A 17,060-nucleotide genomic window follows, 5' to 3' on the forward strand; every position below is an offset into this window, starting at 1 on the left:
TACCACATAACATTCCAAACAAGTTTTCCATATATAATTTAAGAACTTGGGATCGTTAAACATAACCTAAAACTCTGCTAATTGCAACAGAACATAACTGCACAAAGGCTTAAGGTGAAAATCACAGGTGATTGAGATGTGGACAAGCAGTGGAGCACTTGTAACTACAATGACACCTGAAACACATTATATAAAATTTAGTAAGAAAGTTCTGGTAGAATGTAAATAATTTAGGGGTAAAGGAGACCACTCACTGAATAGCAGAAGCACTGAGTCATAAACAGGCATACATAAAAGAAAAAAAAACTTGCTAGCTTTTGGAATAAATCCTTTCTTGATCTACAGTACACCCACAAATAATCAAAGCACTGGTGTAGGTTTATGTTGTTGTTGTTGTTGTTGTTGTTGGGATGTTTAAGGGGGACTAAACAGCTAAGGTCATCAGTCCCCCATTCCAAAAAAAACGGCGAAACAAAATTTACGGAACAGGTAAAACCCCAAGGGGGGAGGAGACGCCCCTCCCCCCAGTCACTGAAAGAACACCAATGTGTCAGCGAACACTAGAGACAAGAAGAGTACAGACGAACACTGGACAGAAAGAAACGGAAGAAAATAAGAGGGTCGGAGACTGGTTGACTGACCATGGGTACAAAAATTGGGAAAGAGTCAACCATCCGAATACACACATTAAAATCTGCAACCAATGAGACACTCGAGGACAAGATACACAGAAAGGGAAAGGGACAGGTCCCCCCTAAATGGAACCATAAAAAGGACTACCACGGATAAAATTTAAAACGTCGTCAGCCATGGAGGCATCGTCGCATAAAACCAAAGGCAACGTGCCCGGGAGATTAAAAGTCTGCCGGAGGATGCGCAGGCAGGGACACTCCAACAAAATGTGGGCGACCGTCAACCGGGACCCACACTGACACAGGGGGGGATCCTCCTGACGCAAAAGATGTCCGTGCGTCAGGTAGGTATGGCCGATGCGGAGCCGACACAGGACGACAGAGTCCCTGCGAGAAGCCCGCAGGGAGGACTGCCACACATCGGTCGTCTCCTTGACAGCCCGCAGTTTATTCGGAGAAGTCAGGCTACGCCACTCGTCACGCCACATCCCAAGCACCTTACGGCGCAACGCCAGCTGCAAATCACGAGCCGGGAGGCCGATCGCCAAAGTGGGGGCGTCGACCGCCCCTTTGGCCAGCCTGTCGACACGTTCATTCCCCGGGATGCCAACGTGACCTGGCGTCCAAACAAAGACCACCGAACGACCAGAGCGGGTAATGGCAAAAACAGACTCCTGAATAAAGGATACCAGAGGACAAGAGGTATAGCAGCGGTCGATAGCCTGGAGGCTGCTCAGGGAGTCACTGCAGATGACGATGGACGTACCTGAGCAGGAACGCATATGCTCAAGAGCGCGCAATATGGCCACCAGCTCTGCAGTAAAAATACTGCAGCCAGCCGGCAAGGAGCGCTGTTCAACATGGGCAGCGTGAGCAAAAGCGTAGGCAGGACGACCATCCACCAGGGAACCATCAGTGTAGACAGGCTCACAGCCTGAAAACGAGGCGACGAGCGCAAGAAAACGGTGACGGAGGGCCACATGCGGAACCGAGTCCTTGGGTTCCCGTGCCAAGTCCAGGCGGACGGACGGACGGGTCATACACCAGGGAGGCGTGGGTGCACAGGCCCGGAAGGGCGGCAGAAGAGGGAACGACCCCAGTTCCGACAGCAGGGACTGGACACGGACAGCAATGGAAAGCCCAGACCTAGGTCGCCGGTCGGGCAGAGGGAGGACCCTGGCAGGGAAAAGCAGGCGATGATTGGGATGGCCCGGTGAGCAATGCACATGGACAGCATAGTCGGCGAGCAGTCGGTGGCGGCGAATCCGCAGCGGGGGAACCCCGGCCTCCACCAGCAGACTATCCACGGGGCTCGTACGGAAAGCACCAGTTGCAAGCCGAACCCCACAGTGGTGTATGGGGTCCAACAACGTCAACACTGAGGGCGATGCAGACCCATAGGCCAGGCTCCCATAATCAAGCCTGGACTGCACAAGGGCTCTGTACAATCGCAACAGCGTGCTGCGATCTGCACCCCAAGACGCATGGCTCAGGCAGCGGAGGGCGTTGAGGTGCTGCCAGCACTTTTGCTTCAGCTGAGTAATATGAGGAACCCATGTGAGCCGGGCATCAAAGACGAGTCCTAAGAAGCGGCTAGTGTCCACCACTTCAAGTAGGTGACCGTCGAGGTAAAGTTCCGGATGAGGGTGGACCGTCCGACGCCTGCAGAAGTGCATAACTCGAGTCTTGGCCGCAGAGAACTGAAATCCATGAGTCAGAGCCCATGATGCCGCCTTGCGAACGGCTGCTTGCAGCCTGCGTTCGGCGACTCCCGTAGTCGTTGAGCTAAATGAGATGCAGAAGTCGTCGGCATACAAAGAAGGAGACACCGACGACCCCACAGCTGCAGCCAGACCATTAATGGCCACTAGAAATAAGGAAACGCTCAATACCGAGCCCTGCGGGACCCCATTTTCCTGTATATAAGATGAACTAGAGGCGGCACCGACTTGCACCCGGAAAGAGCGGCGCAATAAAAAGTTTTGAAGAAAAGCTGGAAGCTGACCACGAAGACCCCACTCGCGCAACGTAGCAAGGATGTGATGCCTCCATGTTGTGTCATATGCCTTCCGCAGATCAAAAAATACAGCAACGAGATGCTGACGGCGGGAAAAGGCCGTACGGATAGCAGATTCCAGCCGCACCAAATTGTCCGCAGCAGACCGGCCCTGACGGAAGCCACCCTGGGATGGAGCGAGGAGACCGCGCGACTCAAGGACCCAACACAAACGCCGCCCCACCATACGTTCGAGCAATTTGCACAAAACGTTGGTTAGTGTAATGGGGCGATAGCCGTCCACCGCCAGAGGGTCCGCACCGGGCTTCAAGATGGGAACGATAACACCCTCTCGCCATTGCGACGGGAACACGCCCTCGCTCCAAATGCGGTTAAAGATGGTGAGGATGTGTCTCTGGCAGTCCCTGGAGAGATGCTTCAGCATCTGCGCGTGGATGCAGTCCGGTCCTGGCGCTGTATCAGGGCAATTGGCGAGGGCAGCAAGGAATTCCCTCTCGCTGAAAGGAGCATTGTATTTTTCAGAACGACGTGTGTGGAACGATAACGGCGTCCGCTCGGCGCGCTCCTTTAGAGAGCGAAAGGCAGGAGGGTAAGTTGCAGTCGCAGAGCTCGTAGCAAAGTGCGTGGCAAGGTGGTCAGCAATGGTGGCGGCGTCCGTGCAGACAGCGCCATCCAGGGAGATTCCAGGGACACCCATAGGGGTCTGGTATCCATAAATCCGCCGGATGCGGGACCACACGAGCGACGGGGAGACACGGGAGCCCAAGGATGAAATGTACCTCTCCCAGCATTCCTGCTTACGCCGTGCAATAAGACGACGGGCCAAGGCACGGAGCTTCTTAAAGGCGATGAGTGTCTCCAGAGACGGGTGCCGCTTATGACGCTGGAGAGCCCGCCTACGGTCGCGAATAGCCTCAGCAATCTCCGGCGACCACCAGGGGACAGACTTCCTCCGAGGGAGTCCAGAAGAGCGAGGGATGGCAGTCTCGGCCGCAGAAATAATTGACGAGGTCAAGACACGGACCACCTCGTCAATGTCACCCTGTGGGAGAGAAGCAATGGTGGCAGCGGAAGTAAAAGCCGGCCAGTCAGCCCTGTTGAGAGCCCAGCGGGGCAGGCGACCAGAAGAATGACACTGGGGCAGTGACAAATAGATGGGAAAATGGTCACTACCACACAGGTCAGGATGCACTCTCCAGTGAAGGGATGGGAGAAGTCCGGGGCTGCAAAGAGAGAGATCGATGGCCGAGAACGAGCCATGGGCCACACTGAAATGCGTGGGAGCACCGGTGTTCAATAGGCTAAGGTCGAGCTGAGCCAACACATGCTCCACAGCGCGACCACGGTCATCGGAGACAGTCCCACCCCATAGAGGGTTGTGGGCATTGAAATCGCCCAGAAGCAGCAATGGCGGCGGGAGTTGAGCCAGCAGCGCAGCCAAGACATGTCGGGGGAGTTGCCCATACGGAGGAATGTAAACAGAGCAAACAGTAATAGCCGGCGAGAGCTCAATCCTGACAGCGACTGCCTCTAAAGGCGTCAGAAGGGGTACTGGTGAGCTACAGACAGAGTGGTGAACAAAGAGGCAAACTCCACCTGAAGCTCGTTGACAGTCAGCGCGGTTCTTATAGTATCCCCGATAACCGCGAAGGGCAGGGGTCCGCATTGCTGGAAACCAAGTTTCCTGAAGAGCAATGCACAGAACAGGGGAAACACTCAAAAGCATCCGGAGCTCAGGCAGGTGGCGGAAATAACCGCCGCAATTCCACTGGAGAATGGAAGCAGGAAGGGACTGGGAGGGCGTTAAGTCCACTAAGAGGCAGACGGCGCCGCAGAGTCAACGGCCGCCACCGAGCGAGAGTCAGCTGTGTCCATAGGAGACGTCCCCGAGGGTTCCGTGAGGGCGAGATCCGCGGCAGAGGCGAGGATCTCCACCGCATCCCCAGAGCCAGAGCTATTGACAGCAGGCGGTACTGAAACTGCCGGAGCGTCCTTCTTCTTGGACACGTTCCGGTCCTTCTTCTCGCGTCTGTCCTTTGGCTTAGAGGGCTGGGAGAGTTTCTCTGAAGGAGCGTCGGAGGCTGACGACGACGCAGAAGCCCTACGACCAGCAGGTGGATGAACCTTCAGCCACTGGCTGACATCTGGCGGGGTAGCAGAAGAAACGGAAGAAGGGAGGGCCCCGAGGGACCCCTTCCGCGAGAGAGGAGCCGGCAGAGACGACGCCGGCGGAGACGACGCCGGCAGAGAAGGGGGAGGGGGAGGGGGAGGGATCGAGCCCCCTGGTTTTGGAGCAGATGTCACTCCTGAAGCATGTGCGGGGGGAGTGACAGAAGGGGGTTTGCCCCCAACTGCTAAGGGGGCAACAGAGGAAGGCTTGCCCCCAGACACAAGGGGGGCAGACAGAGATGGACGGCCCCGAGGGCCAACTGAAGGCGGCACAGAGGAGGCGACAACTGCCGCCCGCGAGGGCGACGATAACGTAGCTGCAGCATAAGAAGTTTGAAGAGGGACAGGATGCAACCTTTCAAATTTCAGTTTTGCCTCGCGATAAGTAAGCCGGTCCAGGGTCTTAAATTCCATAATCTTCCGCTCCTTATGAAGAACGGGGCAGTCCGGCGAGCATGGAGAGTGGTGTTCCCCACAGTTGACACAGACAGGCGGAGGCGCACATGGAGAATCGGGATGGGAGGGGCGTCCGCAATCTCGACATGTGGCGCTGGATGGGCAACGGGAGGACATATGCCCAAACTTCCAGCACTGGAAGCACCGCATCGGGGGAGGGACGTATGGCTTGACGTCACAACGGTAAACCATTACCTTGACCTTCTCAGGCAATACAGCACCCTCGAAGGCCAAGATAAAGGCACCGGTGGCCACCCTGTTGGTCTTGGGTCCTCTGTGCACACGACGGACAAAATGCACACCACGTCGTTCCAAGTCAGCTCTCAGCTCGTCATCGGACTGTAACAAGAGGTCGCGATGGTAAATAATCCCCTGGACCATATTTAAGCTACTGTGGGGAGTGACGGTAACAGGGACATCTCCCAGCTTATCACACAAGAGCAACGCCCGTGACTGGGCTGGGGAGGCCGTCTTGAGGAGGATGGACCCATTCCTCATTTTAGACAAACCCGCCACTTCCCCAAACTTATCCTCCAGGTGTTCCACAAAAAACATAGGCTTTGTCGAAAGAAAGGAGTCACCATCACTTCTGCTGCAGACAAGGTATTGTGGTACATAAGGCTCCTGCTTGGCAAAAGATCTGCGTCCCTCCCATGGCGCAGCCAACGAGGGGAACGACTGAGGATCATATTGTGCAGCATCGAATTCAATTTTACCTCGCTTAGAGACGCTGGTGGCAGTGCGGCCACCAGCTTGCTGAGATTTATTGCGCTTCATTGCGCCACATCCGCCCAGATGCCACCTACTCCGAACGAGGGCTCTCCCCAAGGGCGCCACCCAGCCAAAGCAACGGGTACCTGGCCGATATCCCATTGCCCGGAGTCCCCGTGCCCCAGACAAGATGGGCACATACTCCTTGGCATGCATGGGGAGGAAACAGCTCTGGCATCTGTAGTGCGATCCCTGCGTGGTCAGGGGGCTACCACCAAGAGGGTACATGACGACCCCACCACAACGGACTGGCTACCGTGCTGGATTTTAGGTGTTGAAAGGGTCCACAATTGCCGTGGGCGCTAAGAAGGGGATTGCGCACAAGACGAGGAGGCAACCCAGAAGACATGGGGTGTAAATCCCTCCACACGACAATAGATAGCATGCAATATGGAGGTGCACGATGGACCAATAGAAAAACACCACGTAAGGCGTCCTTCCCCAAATGGCACGCACTAACAACGGAAATTTTGAAAATGGCAGGTCAAACCCAAGTGGGGACCATCACATAAGGCCGAAACTTTGAAGACTCCTTTTAGTCGCCTCTTACGACAGGCAGGAATACCGCGGGCCTATTCGTACCCCCGAACCCGCAGGGGGGGTAGGTTTATGTTTAGTGGTTCTAGTCCAGGGTGGCGTTGCTGTCAAAACACAAGTACAGTTGGTGACTATTGGGTTTAATATGACAGCAGTGCAGATGAACCCATCAGAGAGGTGCAGATCAATGTCCAGGAAGGTGGCATGTCAGGTTAAGGAGGACCAGGTGAAGTGGAGGACCACCTGAAGCGGACAGGAGAGAAGGTGTTGAGACTGTGGAAGAATGAGTGTAGGTGTCTTCTCCTCAAGCCCAAACCATGAATATATCAATCAACCTGAACCAGACATGGGGTTTAGGATTTTGGGATGCTGGAAGGCTTTCTCTACATGGGTCCATCCACATCTCTGTCCATACTAAACCCACTAACCACCAACAGTTCCTGCATTTAGACAGCTGTCTCATCCCACCCCACCACGAAATAGCTTCCATACAGTCTGCCCATGAGTGGATGGCTTATTCCCATTTTGCAGTGATGCCAACTCCCTTGCTCATTATGCTGAAGGTGTCATGAGGGCCATCGGAGACAGACACTACCTCCCAAACCTAGCCCACTAACAGATCCACTGTGTCCTCACATACCCATAACATTCCCACCACCCCTAAGAATCAGTTAAAAAGGAGTACACCCCTCATCATCCAACACCACCATGGGCTGAAACAACTGAACTACAAGGATTTGGGCAAAAGTCATTGAAACTTTTTTTCGTTGCAGATATGTGAGCAGATCACAAATTGCTATCTGTCTTCACAACAATTGGCTCTATGATTACTGGTAGTAGCACAGAGTGCACTGCGAATTGTGAAAGGAGAACGTGTGGCTACCAGTGACAAGCAACACTCAGGACAACCTGGAGTGTGCTGACTGACAAGGTATGTGCTGCCATCAAGCAGTCTTGGAGGAAGACAGACAATTCAAACTACTGCAGTTAAAGAAGGCAAGTGGCAGAGAGACCTGCACTATCTACAAGCTATCGCGGCAGAGCTGCAACTGCACAAGGTCACATTGCAGTGGATACTGCATAAACTGATGGAAATTCAATAATGGATGCAATATGATGTGAGCACCTAGCATGCTGGCAATGGGACCGCAACAGCCTATCGTCACTGAATAAACCACATGAATAAACATGCAATAACCATTCACAGATAGTAGGTGGCAGCACTAGTAGTAGAGGGTATATATAGTGTGTTGAGTGGCACAGAAAACAGTGCAGATGTTGTCGTAATGCGGAAACAGCACAATTTATCTGACGTTGAAAAGGGCATGATCATTGACTTTTGGGCAAAGGATTGAGGCACAATTTATCTGACGTCCAAGGCACAATCATTGACTTTCAGGCCAACGCTGGAAGCATTTCCAATATAGCTTATCTTTTGAGTTCATGTGTCCCCCTGGGTAAAGTACACTATGCACAGCAAAACTGCGGGCACTATCCAAAACTGACACTGAGGCACCAGTGGTGCAGCACAGGCCATAGATTAAGGTTGGTTTAATAGAGAGGGGAGAAGGGGGAGGGGGGGGGGGGGCAAACTGCCAAGTCATCAGTCCCTTGTTCTGAATAGAACAATTAGCCAACGGAAAGAAGAAAACAAAGATGTACAGCACAATAACAGGAGAAAGGAAGAACCAGAAGAACGACAGAATGACAACAAACACTACAATGGACGAAAGAGGACAAGAAAACCACAGAGAGACACAAGAAACAGGGAGAAGGGATTAAAAACAAGAAAGCTTATTACCATGGCTGGCTGACCATGAGAAGAAAAAAGGAGAAGCCAGCCACTTTGCAACACATTAAAACACCCACCCTAAAAGCCCTAGGATGGAGAACACAAGAGGGACAAAGGACATGCGCTAAAACTCAGATCAAATGATAAAATCCACCCTCGTGAATAAAACATAAAACTAAAGCTGCTGTTTAGGCATTATCGCCCAACACCAATGGAAGGGTGCCGGGAAAGTTAAAAGTCCACCACAGAGTGGCTTAAAGTGGGCAGTTCAGCAAGAGGCGGACAACAGTCATTTGGGAGCGACAGTGACACTGAGGTGGGTACTCGAGACAGAGGAGATAACGATGTACGAGCCACATACAGCCAATGCAGAGCTGACAAAGGACAACTGATTCCCCAACAAGAAGCCCGCAGGGAAGACTTCCAAGCATTCATAGTCTCCTTAATGACACGCAGTTTGTTGTGCATACTGCTATGCCACTCCATCTCCCAAAGCCGAAAAACCTTGCAGCATAAGACAGAATGCAGGTCAGTTTTGGAGATGCCCATCTCCAGAACCGGTTTCCGCGTAGCCTGTTTGGCCAGCCTGTCAGAAGTGTACACTATGGACGTGTATGTGAATGAACCTCAAAGTAGAGGTGGTAAAGGGAGAGAAAGGATCGCACACGAACCGCAACTGTGAGCCCTGACATGCGTGAGATGAACTGCAGCAGGTGGGAAAAGGAGACGGCAATTCGGATGCTCAGGTGAACTACGAATGTGTGCAACATAACTAGTGAGCAGTCATGCACATCAGATCTGCAATGGAGGGACTCTGCCCTCCACAAGGACACTGGTCACTGGACTCATTCAAAAAGCTCCTGTCGATAGGCGAACACCACCGTGGTGGACTGGGTCGAGTAAACGCAATGCTGAGGGCGCCGTCGAACCGTAAACCAGACTCCCATAGTCAAAGCGGGATTGAAAGGGCTCCGTAGAGCTGCAGCAGCAGAGCGATCTGCACCCCAGTTGGTGTTTCTCAGGCACCGGAGAATATTGAGGTGCTACCAGCACTCTTGCATAAGCTGATGAAGGTGAGGTAGAAAAGTCAATCAGGTGTCGAAAACCTGTCCTAAGAATCAATACATCTCCACTACAGTGGGTGGATTGTCATTAAGATAAAGTTCAGGTTCCGGATGAACGGTACGATGTCAACAGAAATGCACGCACAAGACTTCGCAGCTGAAAATTAGAAGCCATGGGCAAGAGCCAATGACCGCACCTTGTGAATGGCTCCCTGTAGGCGCCGCTCAGCACCACCAGTACTGGGGGAGCAATATGAAATGCAGAAGTCATCCACATACATTGAAGGAGAGACCGACGGGCCTACAGCTGATGCTAGGTCGTTAATGGCCACTAAAAATAGAGATACGGTCAATACAGAGCCCTGCGCAATGCCGTTCTCCTGAATACAAGGGGAACTATGGGAGGCTCCAACTTGGACATGGAAAGTACAGAGGGACAGGAAGTTTTGGATAAAAATCAGGAGTGTGCCCCAGAGACCCCATTCATACAATGTGGCAAGGATATGATGTTGCCAGGTCATGTCGTATGCTTTACGTTAAGTCAAAAAAGACGGCAACCAGGTGTTGGCGTATGGAAGAGGCTGTTCAGATGGCAGACTCGAGGGACACAAGATTATCAGTGGTAGAGCGACCCTGGCGGAAGCCGCCCCGACATGCGAGTCAGTAAGCCACATGACTCCAGGACCCAACCCAACTGCTGACACAGCATACATTCCAGCAGCTTACACACAACGTTGGTGAGGCCGATGGGCCGATAGCTATCCAAATCAAGTAGATTTTTTCCAGGTTTTAGCACCAGAATGATGGCGCTCACCCGCCATTGCAATGGAAAGACACCATTGCACCAGATCCGGCTGAAGGTGACGAGGAGATATCGCTTGTAGTCAGATGAGACATGTTTAATCATCGGACTGTGGATACGATAGAGCGCAGGTGCTGTGTCGGGGCAATGTGCAAGGGTGCTCAGGAGCTCCCACTCTGTAAACAGGGTGCTATAGAATTCACTGTGGCATGTAGTCAACAAGAGGACTTTCCTTTCCATCTGCCATTTGAGAGTGCAAAAGACTAGGGATGTAGTTCTCTGACGCAGAGGCTCGAGCATAGTGCTCAGGAAATTGATCAGTAATTGCGTTTGCATCGGTAAAGAGCACGTCATTGATGTTAACGCCAGTGAAACCTGTTGGGGTCTGGTATCCAAAAACAAGTCTGATCTTCGTCCAGACTTGGGAAGGTGACGTATGGCACCCAATGGTGGACACATACCCCTTCCAACACTCCTGTTTCCGTCATTTTATAAGCTGGCAAATGTGGGCACGGAGCTGCTTAAAGCCTATTAGGTGCTCTAGGGAAGGGTGTATCTTATTTCACTGTAGAGCTTGCTGAAGCTCTTTAATTGCCTCAGCAACTTCCAGCGACCACCAAGGGACTGTCTTTCGCCGGTGGCACCCAAGAAAACAAGGGATCGCATATTCTGCCACAGAATTGTCGTTGTAGCTACCTGCTCAATTACAATATCGTTGGCACCACGTGGGGAAGATTCAATGGTGACATCATAGGTGAAGGCTACCCAATCTGCCTTGTTTAAAGCCCATCTGGGTAGGTGTCAGTGGGCATGATGCCGGGGGAGTGACAGGAAGATGGGGAAGTGGTCACTACCACACAGGTCATCATGCACTCTCCAGTGGATAGATGGGATAAGTCCTGGGCTGTAAAGTGATAAATCAATGACTGAGTAGCTACTGTGAGGCAGAGGTCGAGTTGGGACAATAAATTTTCGACATCTCTGCCTCGGCCAGTAATAACTGTGCCACCCCACAATGGGTTACAAGCGTTAAAATCTCCCGAAAGTAGGAAAGGTTTAGAGAGTTGATCAATCAGTGAAGCCAATATGTTCAAGGGTACCACATCATCTTGAGGGAGATGTATGTTGCAGACAGTTATTCCCTGCGTCATCCTTATCCTGACAGCCACAGCTTAAAGAAGAGTTTGAAGGGGCACAGGTTCACTACATACCAACTTCAGGACATAAACATGAACTCCACCTGACACACTATTATATATGCTATGGTTCTTGTTATATCCAATGTAGCCGTGAACGACAGTGGTCCACATTACTGGGAACCAGGGTTCCTGGAGGGCAATGCAGAAAGCAGGTGTAAAGCTTAACAGCAGCCGTAGCTCAGCCAGGTGGCAGATAAAACCGCCACAATTCCACTGGAGTATGACATCATCGTTAGACTGGGAAGGCATGGAACATTCAATGAGGCACTCTACGCCTCAGGGTTACCTGCTGCCACCGACTTATTTCCTGAACAGGTTACAACCATTGTGTCTGAGGGTCTGGCGAGATCTAGGTCCTCAGTGGGCACCAGAATCTTCACCTCATCCTCATACGCAGAGCTTGTAGGCAGCAATGGTGTGGGTGCCGTCTCCTTTCTGGATTTCTCTCACTGATCCTTGGGTTTCTCTGGCTGGGGGGGGCTTTATTGATTCAGTCTCCAGGACTGAGAATGATCATGAAGCCCTACGACCAGCCAGCCGCTTGTGGGCACTTCAACCACTGGCGGTTGACATCTTTCCCACTAGCAGAAATCTGCGATGCGAGTGACCCAAGGGACTCTTTCCTAGCAAGAGGAGCAAAAGAAGACTTACGCTTCTACAGCTGAGAAGTGGGGACTGGTGTCCCCAATGGTTGGGGGGACAGTGCTCCAGAGGCTTCATCGAGACAATGGAGTGTGGGAACAACAGGGATTGAAGTGCCCCACATCAAGGGGGCAGGTGTAGTCTTCCGGCTCAGAGAACCGACTGGAACTCGTGGAACTGATGGGTCTACAACTGTTCTCATAGCGGGATAATAAGAGGAGGTCATAGTCAAAGGATGTAGGCACTCAAATTTCCTCATGGCCTCAATGTAATCAGTTGGTCCGGGGTCTTGTATTCCATGATTTTCCTTCCTAACTGTAAAATCCTGCAGCCTGTTGAGCAAGGGGAATGATGCTCTTCACAGTTGATACAGATGGGAGGTGGGGCACGTGAAGTATTTTGATCGGATGGACATCCACAATCTCAACATGGGATGCTGGAGTACAGCGGGAGGACATATGGCCAAACTTCCAGCACTTAAAGCACTGCATTGGTGGAGGGGTATATGGATTGACATCACAGCAGTAGACCATCACCTTGATCTTCTCGGGTAATGTGTTACCCTAGAAAGCCAAGATGAAGGCACCAGTAGCAACCTAATTATCCCTCAGAGTCCGATGGACATGCCGGACGAAATGAACTCTTCATTGCTCTAAGCTGCAGCACAGCTCATCGTCAGACTGCAAAAGAAGGTTCCTGTGGAATATATTACCCTGGACCATATTTAAGCTCTTATCAGGTGTAATGGTAAAGGAAACACCCCCCTCCCCCCAAATTGTCACAAGCGAGTAATGCCTGTGACTTGGCAGAGGATGCCGTTTTTATCAAGACTGGAACTTTACGTGTGAGGCCTTTGGGGATAATACCAAATGTCAGACAAGCCTGAGAAAATAAAATATGAGAGTGTAATCTGGCTAGGGCAAAGGCATGTTCGCGGAGGGAATGTAAATAAAACTTAATGGGGTCGTTGTGGGGGTACCTTCTACCTTCTTCCTAAAATTCACAAACCCAATCATCCCGGCAGCCCCATTGTAGCTGGTTACCAAGCCCCCACAGAACGTATCTCTGCCTACGTAGATCAACACCTTCAACCCATTACATGCAGTCTCCCATCTTTCATCAAGGACACGAACCACTTTCTCGAACGCCTGGAATCCTTACCCAATCTGTTACCCCCGGAAACCATCCTTGTTACCATTGATGCAACTTCCTTATACACAAATATTCCGCACGTCCAGGGCCTCGCTGCGATGGAGCACTTCCTTTCACGCCGATCACCTGCCACCTTACCTAAAACCTCTTTCCTCATTACCTTAGCCAGCTTCATCCTGACCCACAACTTCTTCACTTTTGAAGGCCAGACATACCAACAATTAAAGGGAACAGCCATGGGTACCAGGATGGCCCCCTCGTACGCCAACCTATTCATGGGTTGCTTAGAGGAAGCCTTCTTTGTTACCCAGGCCTGCCAACCCAAAGTTTGGTACAGATTTATTGATGACATCTTCATGATCTGGACTCACAGTGAAGAACAACTCCAGAATTTCCTCTCCGACCTCAACTCCTTTGGTTCCATCAGATTCACCTGGGCTTCTACTCCAAAACCCATGCCACTTTCCTTGACGTTAACCTCCATCTGTCCAATGGCCAGCTTCACACGTCCGTCCACATCAAACCCAATAACAAGCAACAGTACCTCCATTATGACAGCTGCCATCCATTCCACATCAAACGGTCCCTTCCCTACAGCCTAGGTCTTCGTGGCAAACGAATCTGCTCCAGTCCAGAGTCCTTGAACCATTACACCAACAACCTGAAAACAGCTTTCGCATCCCGCAACTACCCTCCCGACCTGGTTCAGAAGCAAATAACCAGAGCCACTTCCTCATCCCCTCAAACTCAGAACCTCCCACAGAAGAACCACAAAAGTGCCCCACTTGTGACAGGATGCTTTCCGGGACTGGATCAGACTCTGAATGAGGCTCTCCATCAGGGATACGACTTCCTAAAATCCTGCCCTGAAATGAGATCCATCCTTCATGAAATCCTCCCCACTCCACCAAGAGTGTCATTCCGCCGTCCACCTAACCTTCATAACCTCTTAGTTCATCCCTATGAAATCCCCAAACCACCTTCCCTACCCTCTGGTTCCTCCCCTTGTAACCGCCCCCGGTGTAAAACCTGTCCCATGCACCCTCCCACCACCACCTACTCCAGTCCTGTAACCCAGAAGGTGTACACAATCAAAGGCAGAGCCACGTGTGAAAGCACCCACATGATTTACCAACTGACCTGCCTACATTGTGATGCTTTCTATGTGGGAATGACAGCAACAAACTGTCAATTCGCATGAATGGACACATGCAGACAGTGTTTGTTGGTAATGAGGATCACCCTGTGGCTAAACATGCCTTGGTGCACGGCCAGCACATCTTGGCACAGTGTTACACTGTCCAAGTTATCTGGATACTTCCCACTAACATCAACCTGTCAGAACACCGGAGATGGGAACTTGCCCTTCAGTATATCCTCTCTTCTCCATATCCGCCAGGCCTCAACCTCCGCTAATTTCAAGTTGCCGCCGCTTATACCTCACCTGTCTTTCAACAACTTCTTTGCTGCTGTACTTCCGCCTCGACTGACATCTCTGCCTGAACTCTTTGCCTTTAAATATGTCTGCTTGTGTCTGTGTATGTGCGGATGGATATGTGCGTGTATGCATGATTGTACACCTGTCCTTTTTTCCCCCTAAGGTAAGTCTTTCCGCTCCTGGGATTGGAATGACTCCTTACCCTCTCCCTTAAAACCCACATCCTTTCGTCTTTCCCTCTCCTTCCCTCTTTCCTGAAGAAGCAACTGTTGGTTGCGAAAGCTAGAATTTTGTGTGTATGTGTGTCTATCGACCTACCAGCACTTTTGTTTGGTAAGTCACATATATACTTTGTAGCGCTCTTAGCTTTTTTCTATTCACTTTCTTCTTCCTCTCATTATCTTTTGAGGACTTCTCAAGCTGTGTTCTTTTCTGCTACTATTTCACCATACCTACGATGTGTATTTCGAAAGCTGTGTATTAACTGCTTTGTGATAGTTACAGATGTCTGATCAACATCCTCAGTGACCTTGACCGTATAGCCAGCAGCACGAATGTCTAAAAGAAATGCTTCAGTCAAATTTTTGATCAGAATGGAGTTGTCAGAAAAACTTCTTTCAAAATTCATATTGCCATGGCAGAGACCTTGATAAATCTCTTCTCATTTTCATGTCCATTCTTGACCTCAATGACAGTCATCCAGAACTGATTGATGCAAACATCATCTCCATCAAATTCTTTGAGGATTTCCTTTACTGTCATGATCTCTACTAGACTCTGGAATTCAAGGGCAGTGGTATCAGCCTCATGACCGCCAAAAACAATTTAAGGTCATGGGATGTGTCAGTGCTGTGCTTGTCTCTTCTCATGATTGCCACTTCTGATACCGAACATGGAACACCCTTTGTAAAGAAATAAGCCATGGGCAATTTATACTCTTCATGAAAGTAAGGCACTCACTACAGAAATGCAACGCATTTTCCTTGGATACATCACACTAATGATTCACAGCTTGTTCGGTTCTTACTTGATGTCTACTTTCTGAGGTTGCAACTAATTTTGGTATCATTCAGATCTGTTTTTGAAGCTTGTCTGTTTCTACAAACCTCTGGTTGGACAAATTCTCTCATTAATGCTCTGACTATAAACTGGAGGGAATTACAGATGAAAGGAGTTAAAGAAGCATCTGGCTGAAATTTAGTCAGAAACGACTCAACTTCAGCAATCACAGGCTCAAAAAAGGCGAGATAAACTACCAGCATCTCGTCCCTTAATGACTTAACATGCTACCTGGTAGCTATGACTCTAAAAGTTCCAGTAGTGACCTTAGGTTTTTGGTCCACTTACTTCAGTTCCTTCTTTACTCTTTACGTCCTTTACACATTTTTAAACAGCCGTTAATATTTGCTGAGACCAGACTAACACCACTTTTATTTTCCATTCACCAAACAGCACAGAGCTTCTGTGGAAAAACAGAAGTGCTTGTAATATTGTTGAAATCAGCTTGGTGGGAGGGAACGGTATTAAATAGATTAGATAAAGCTCTCAGAAACTGAACAAGATTCCAACCAATGTAAGTATAACCTGACGCCACCGAGCACTTTATGTAAGCCACATGTCGCAAAGTCTAAAAGCATGGGGCTCTCTAGATTACCCTTGGCCTTGAGCTAGCTTTTCAGCTCTTTTAGGAAATGCTGTATTAACATTAGGGCCATCCAAGGACACATGAACAACTTTCCTTTTCAGATTTACCTCAGACTGCACCTGCCTCAAATTCTTCAACTAAACCTTTTGCAGAACTTTTTCTCAAAAACAATGAAGTGAGGTACTCCACTCAAAACCTGGAGCAACACTATTCCAAAAACTTACAAACAGATGTAGCTCAATCACTACCGCATTACGGGCAATAACAATCTCCTGTTTAGTTAAAAACAGCTCCAGTCTGAACACAATGCCATAATTTGCATTTGACTTTTGAAATTAGAATTTGGAGGCAATGTTACTGCCTGGGAACACATCTGGTAAACTGCCAACGCCCTGAGAAAATTGGTACCTCACAGCAGCCTTCATAATGGTGTCCCCTCTGTATGTAATCTGACATTGTCTGTTGTCATCTAGAAGTTCCTGCTACAGGTGTTAGACAAGATTAGCTCAGGGTCACACCGAGTTGCTGGGACACCCCACAACTGCATGATGTGTTCCCTGCCTGAACTGCAGTAGACTAACAATAAATGGAGGATAAGTATAAATACTACTTTTCTTTGTTGAAACTGATTATTTTATTTTTCAGTGCACTTCCTGAATAGAGGGCACCATCAGGAGTTGACGGTCAGCTGAGTGGGTCCAGCAGTGGTAGGTGGCACTGCAGGGGCTATGTCTGATGCAGTAG

The 17,060-nt window shown here is 50.2% G+C and overlaps 1 protein-coding gene across 3 annotated transcripts in view; it reads right to left on the minus strand.

The window, feature by feature from the left end:
- The window catches only part of LOC126335212 (uncharacterized), a 91,569-nt gene that overhangs the window by 41,491 nt on the left and 33,018 nt on the right, over window positions 1–17,060 (minus strand). The window lies entirely within an intron of this gene.

Source organism: Schistocerca gregaria, chromosome 2, assembly GCF_023897955.1.
Source record: "Schistocerca gregaria isolate iqSchGreg1 chromosome 2, iqSchGreg1.2, whole genome shotgun sequence".
Lineage (NCBI taxonomy): Eukaryota > Metazoa > Arthropoda > Insecta > Orthoptera > Acrididae > Schistocerca > Schistocerca gregaria.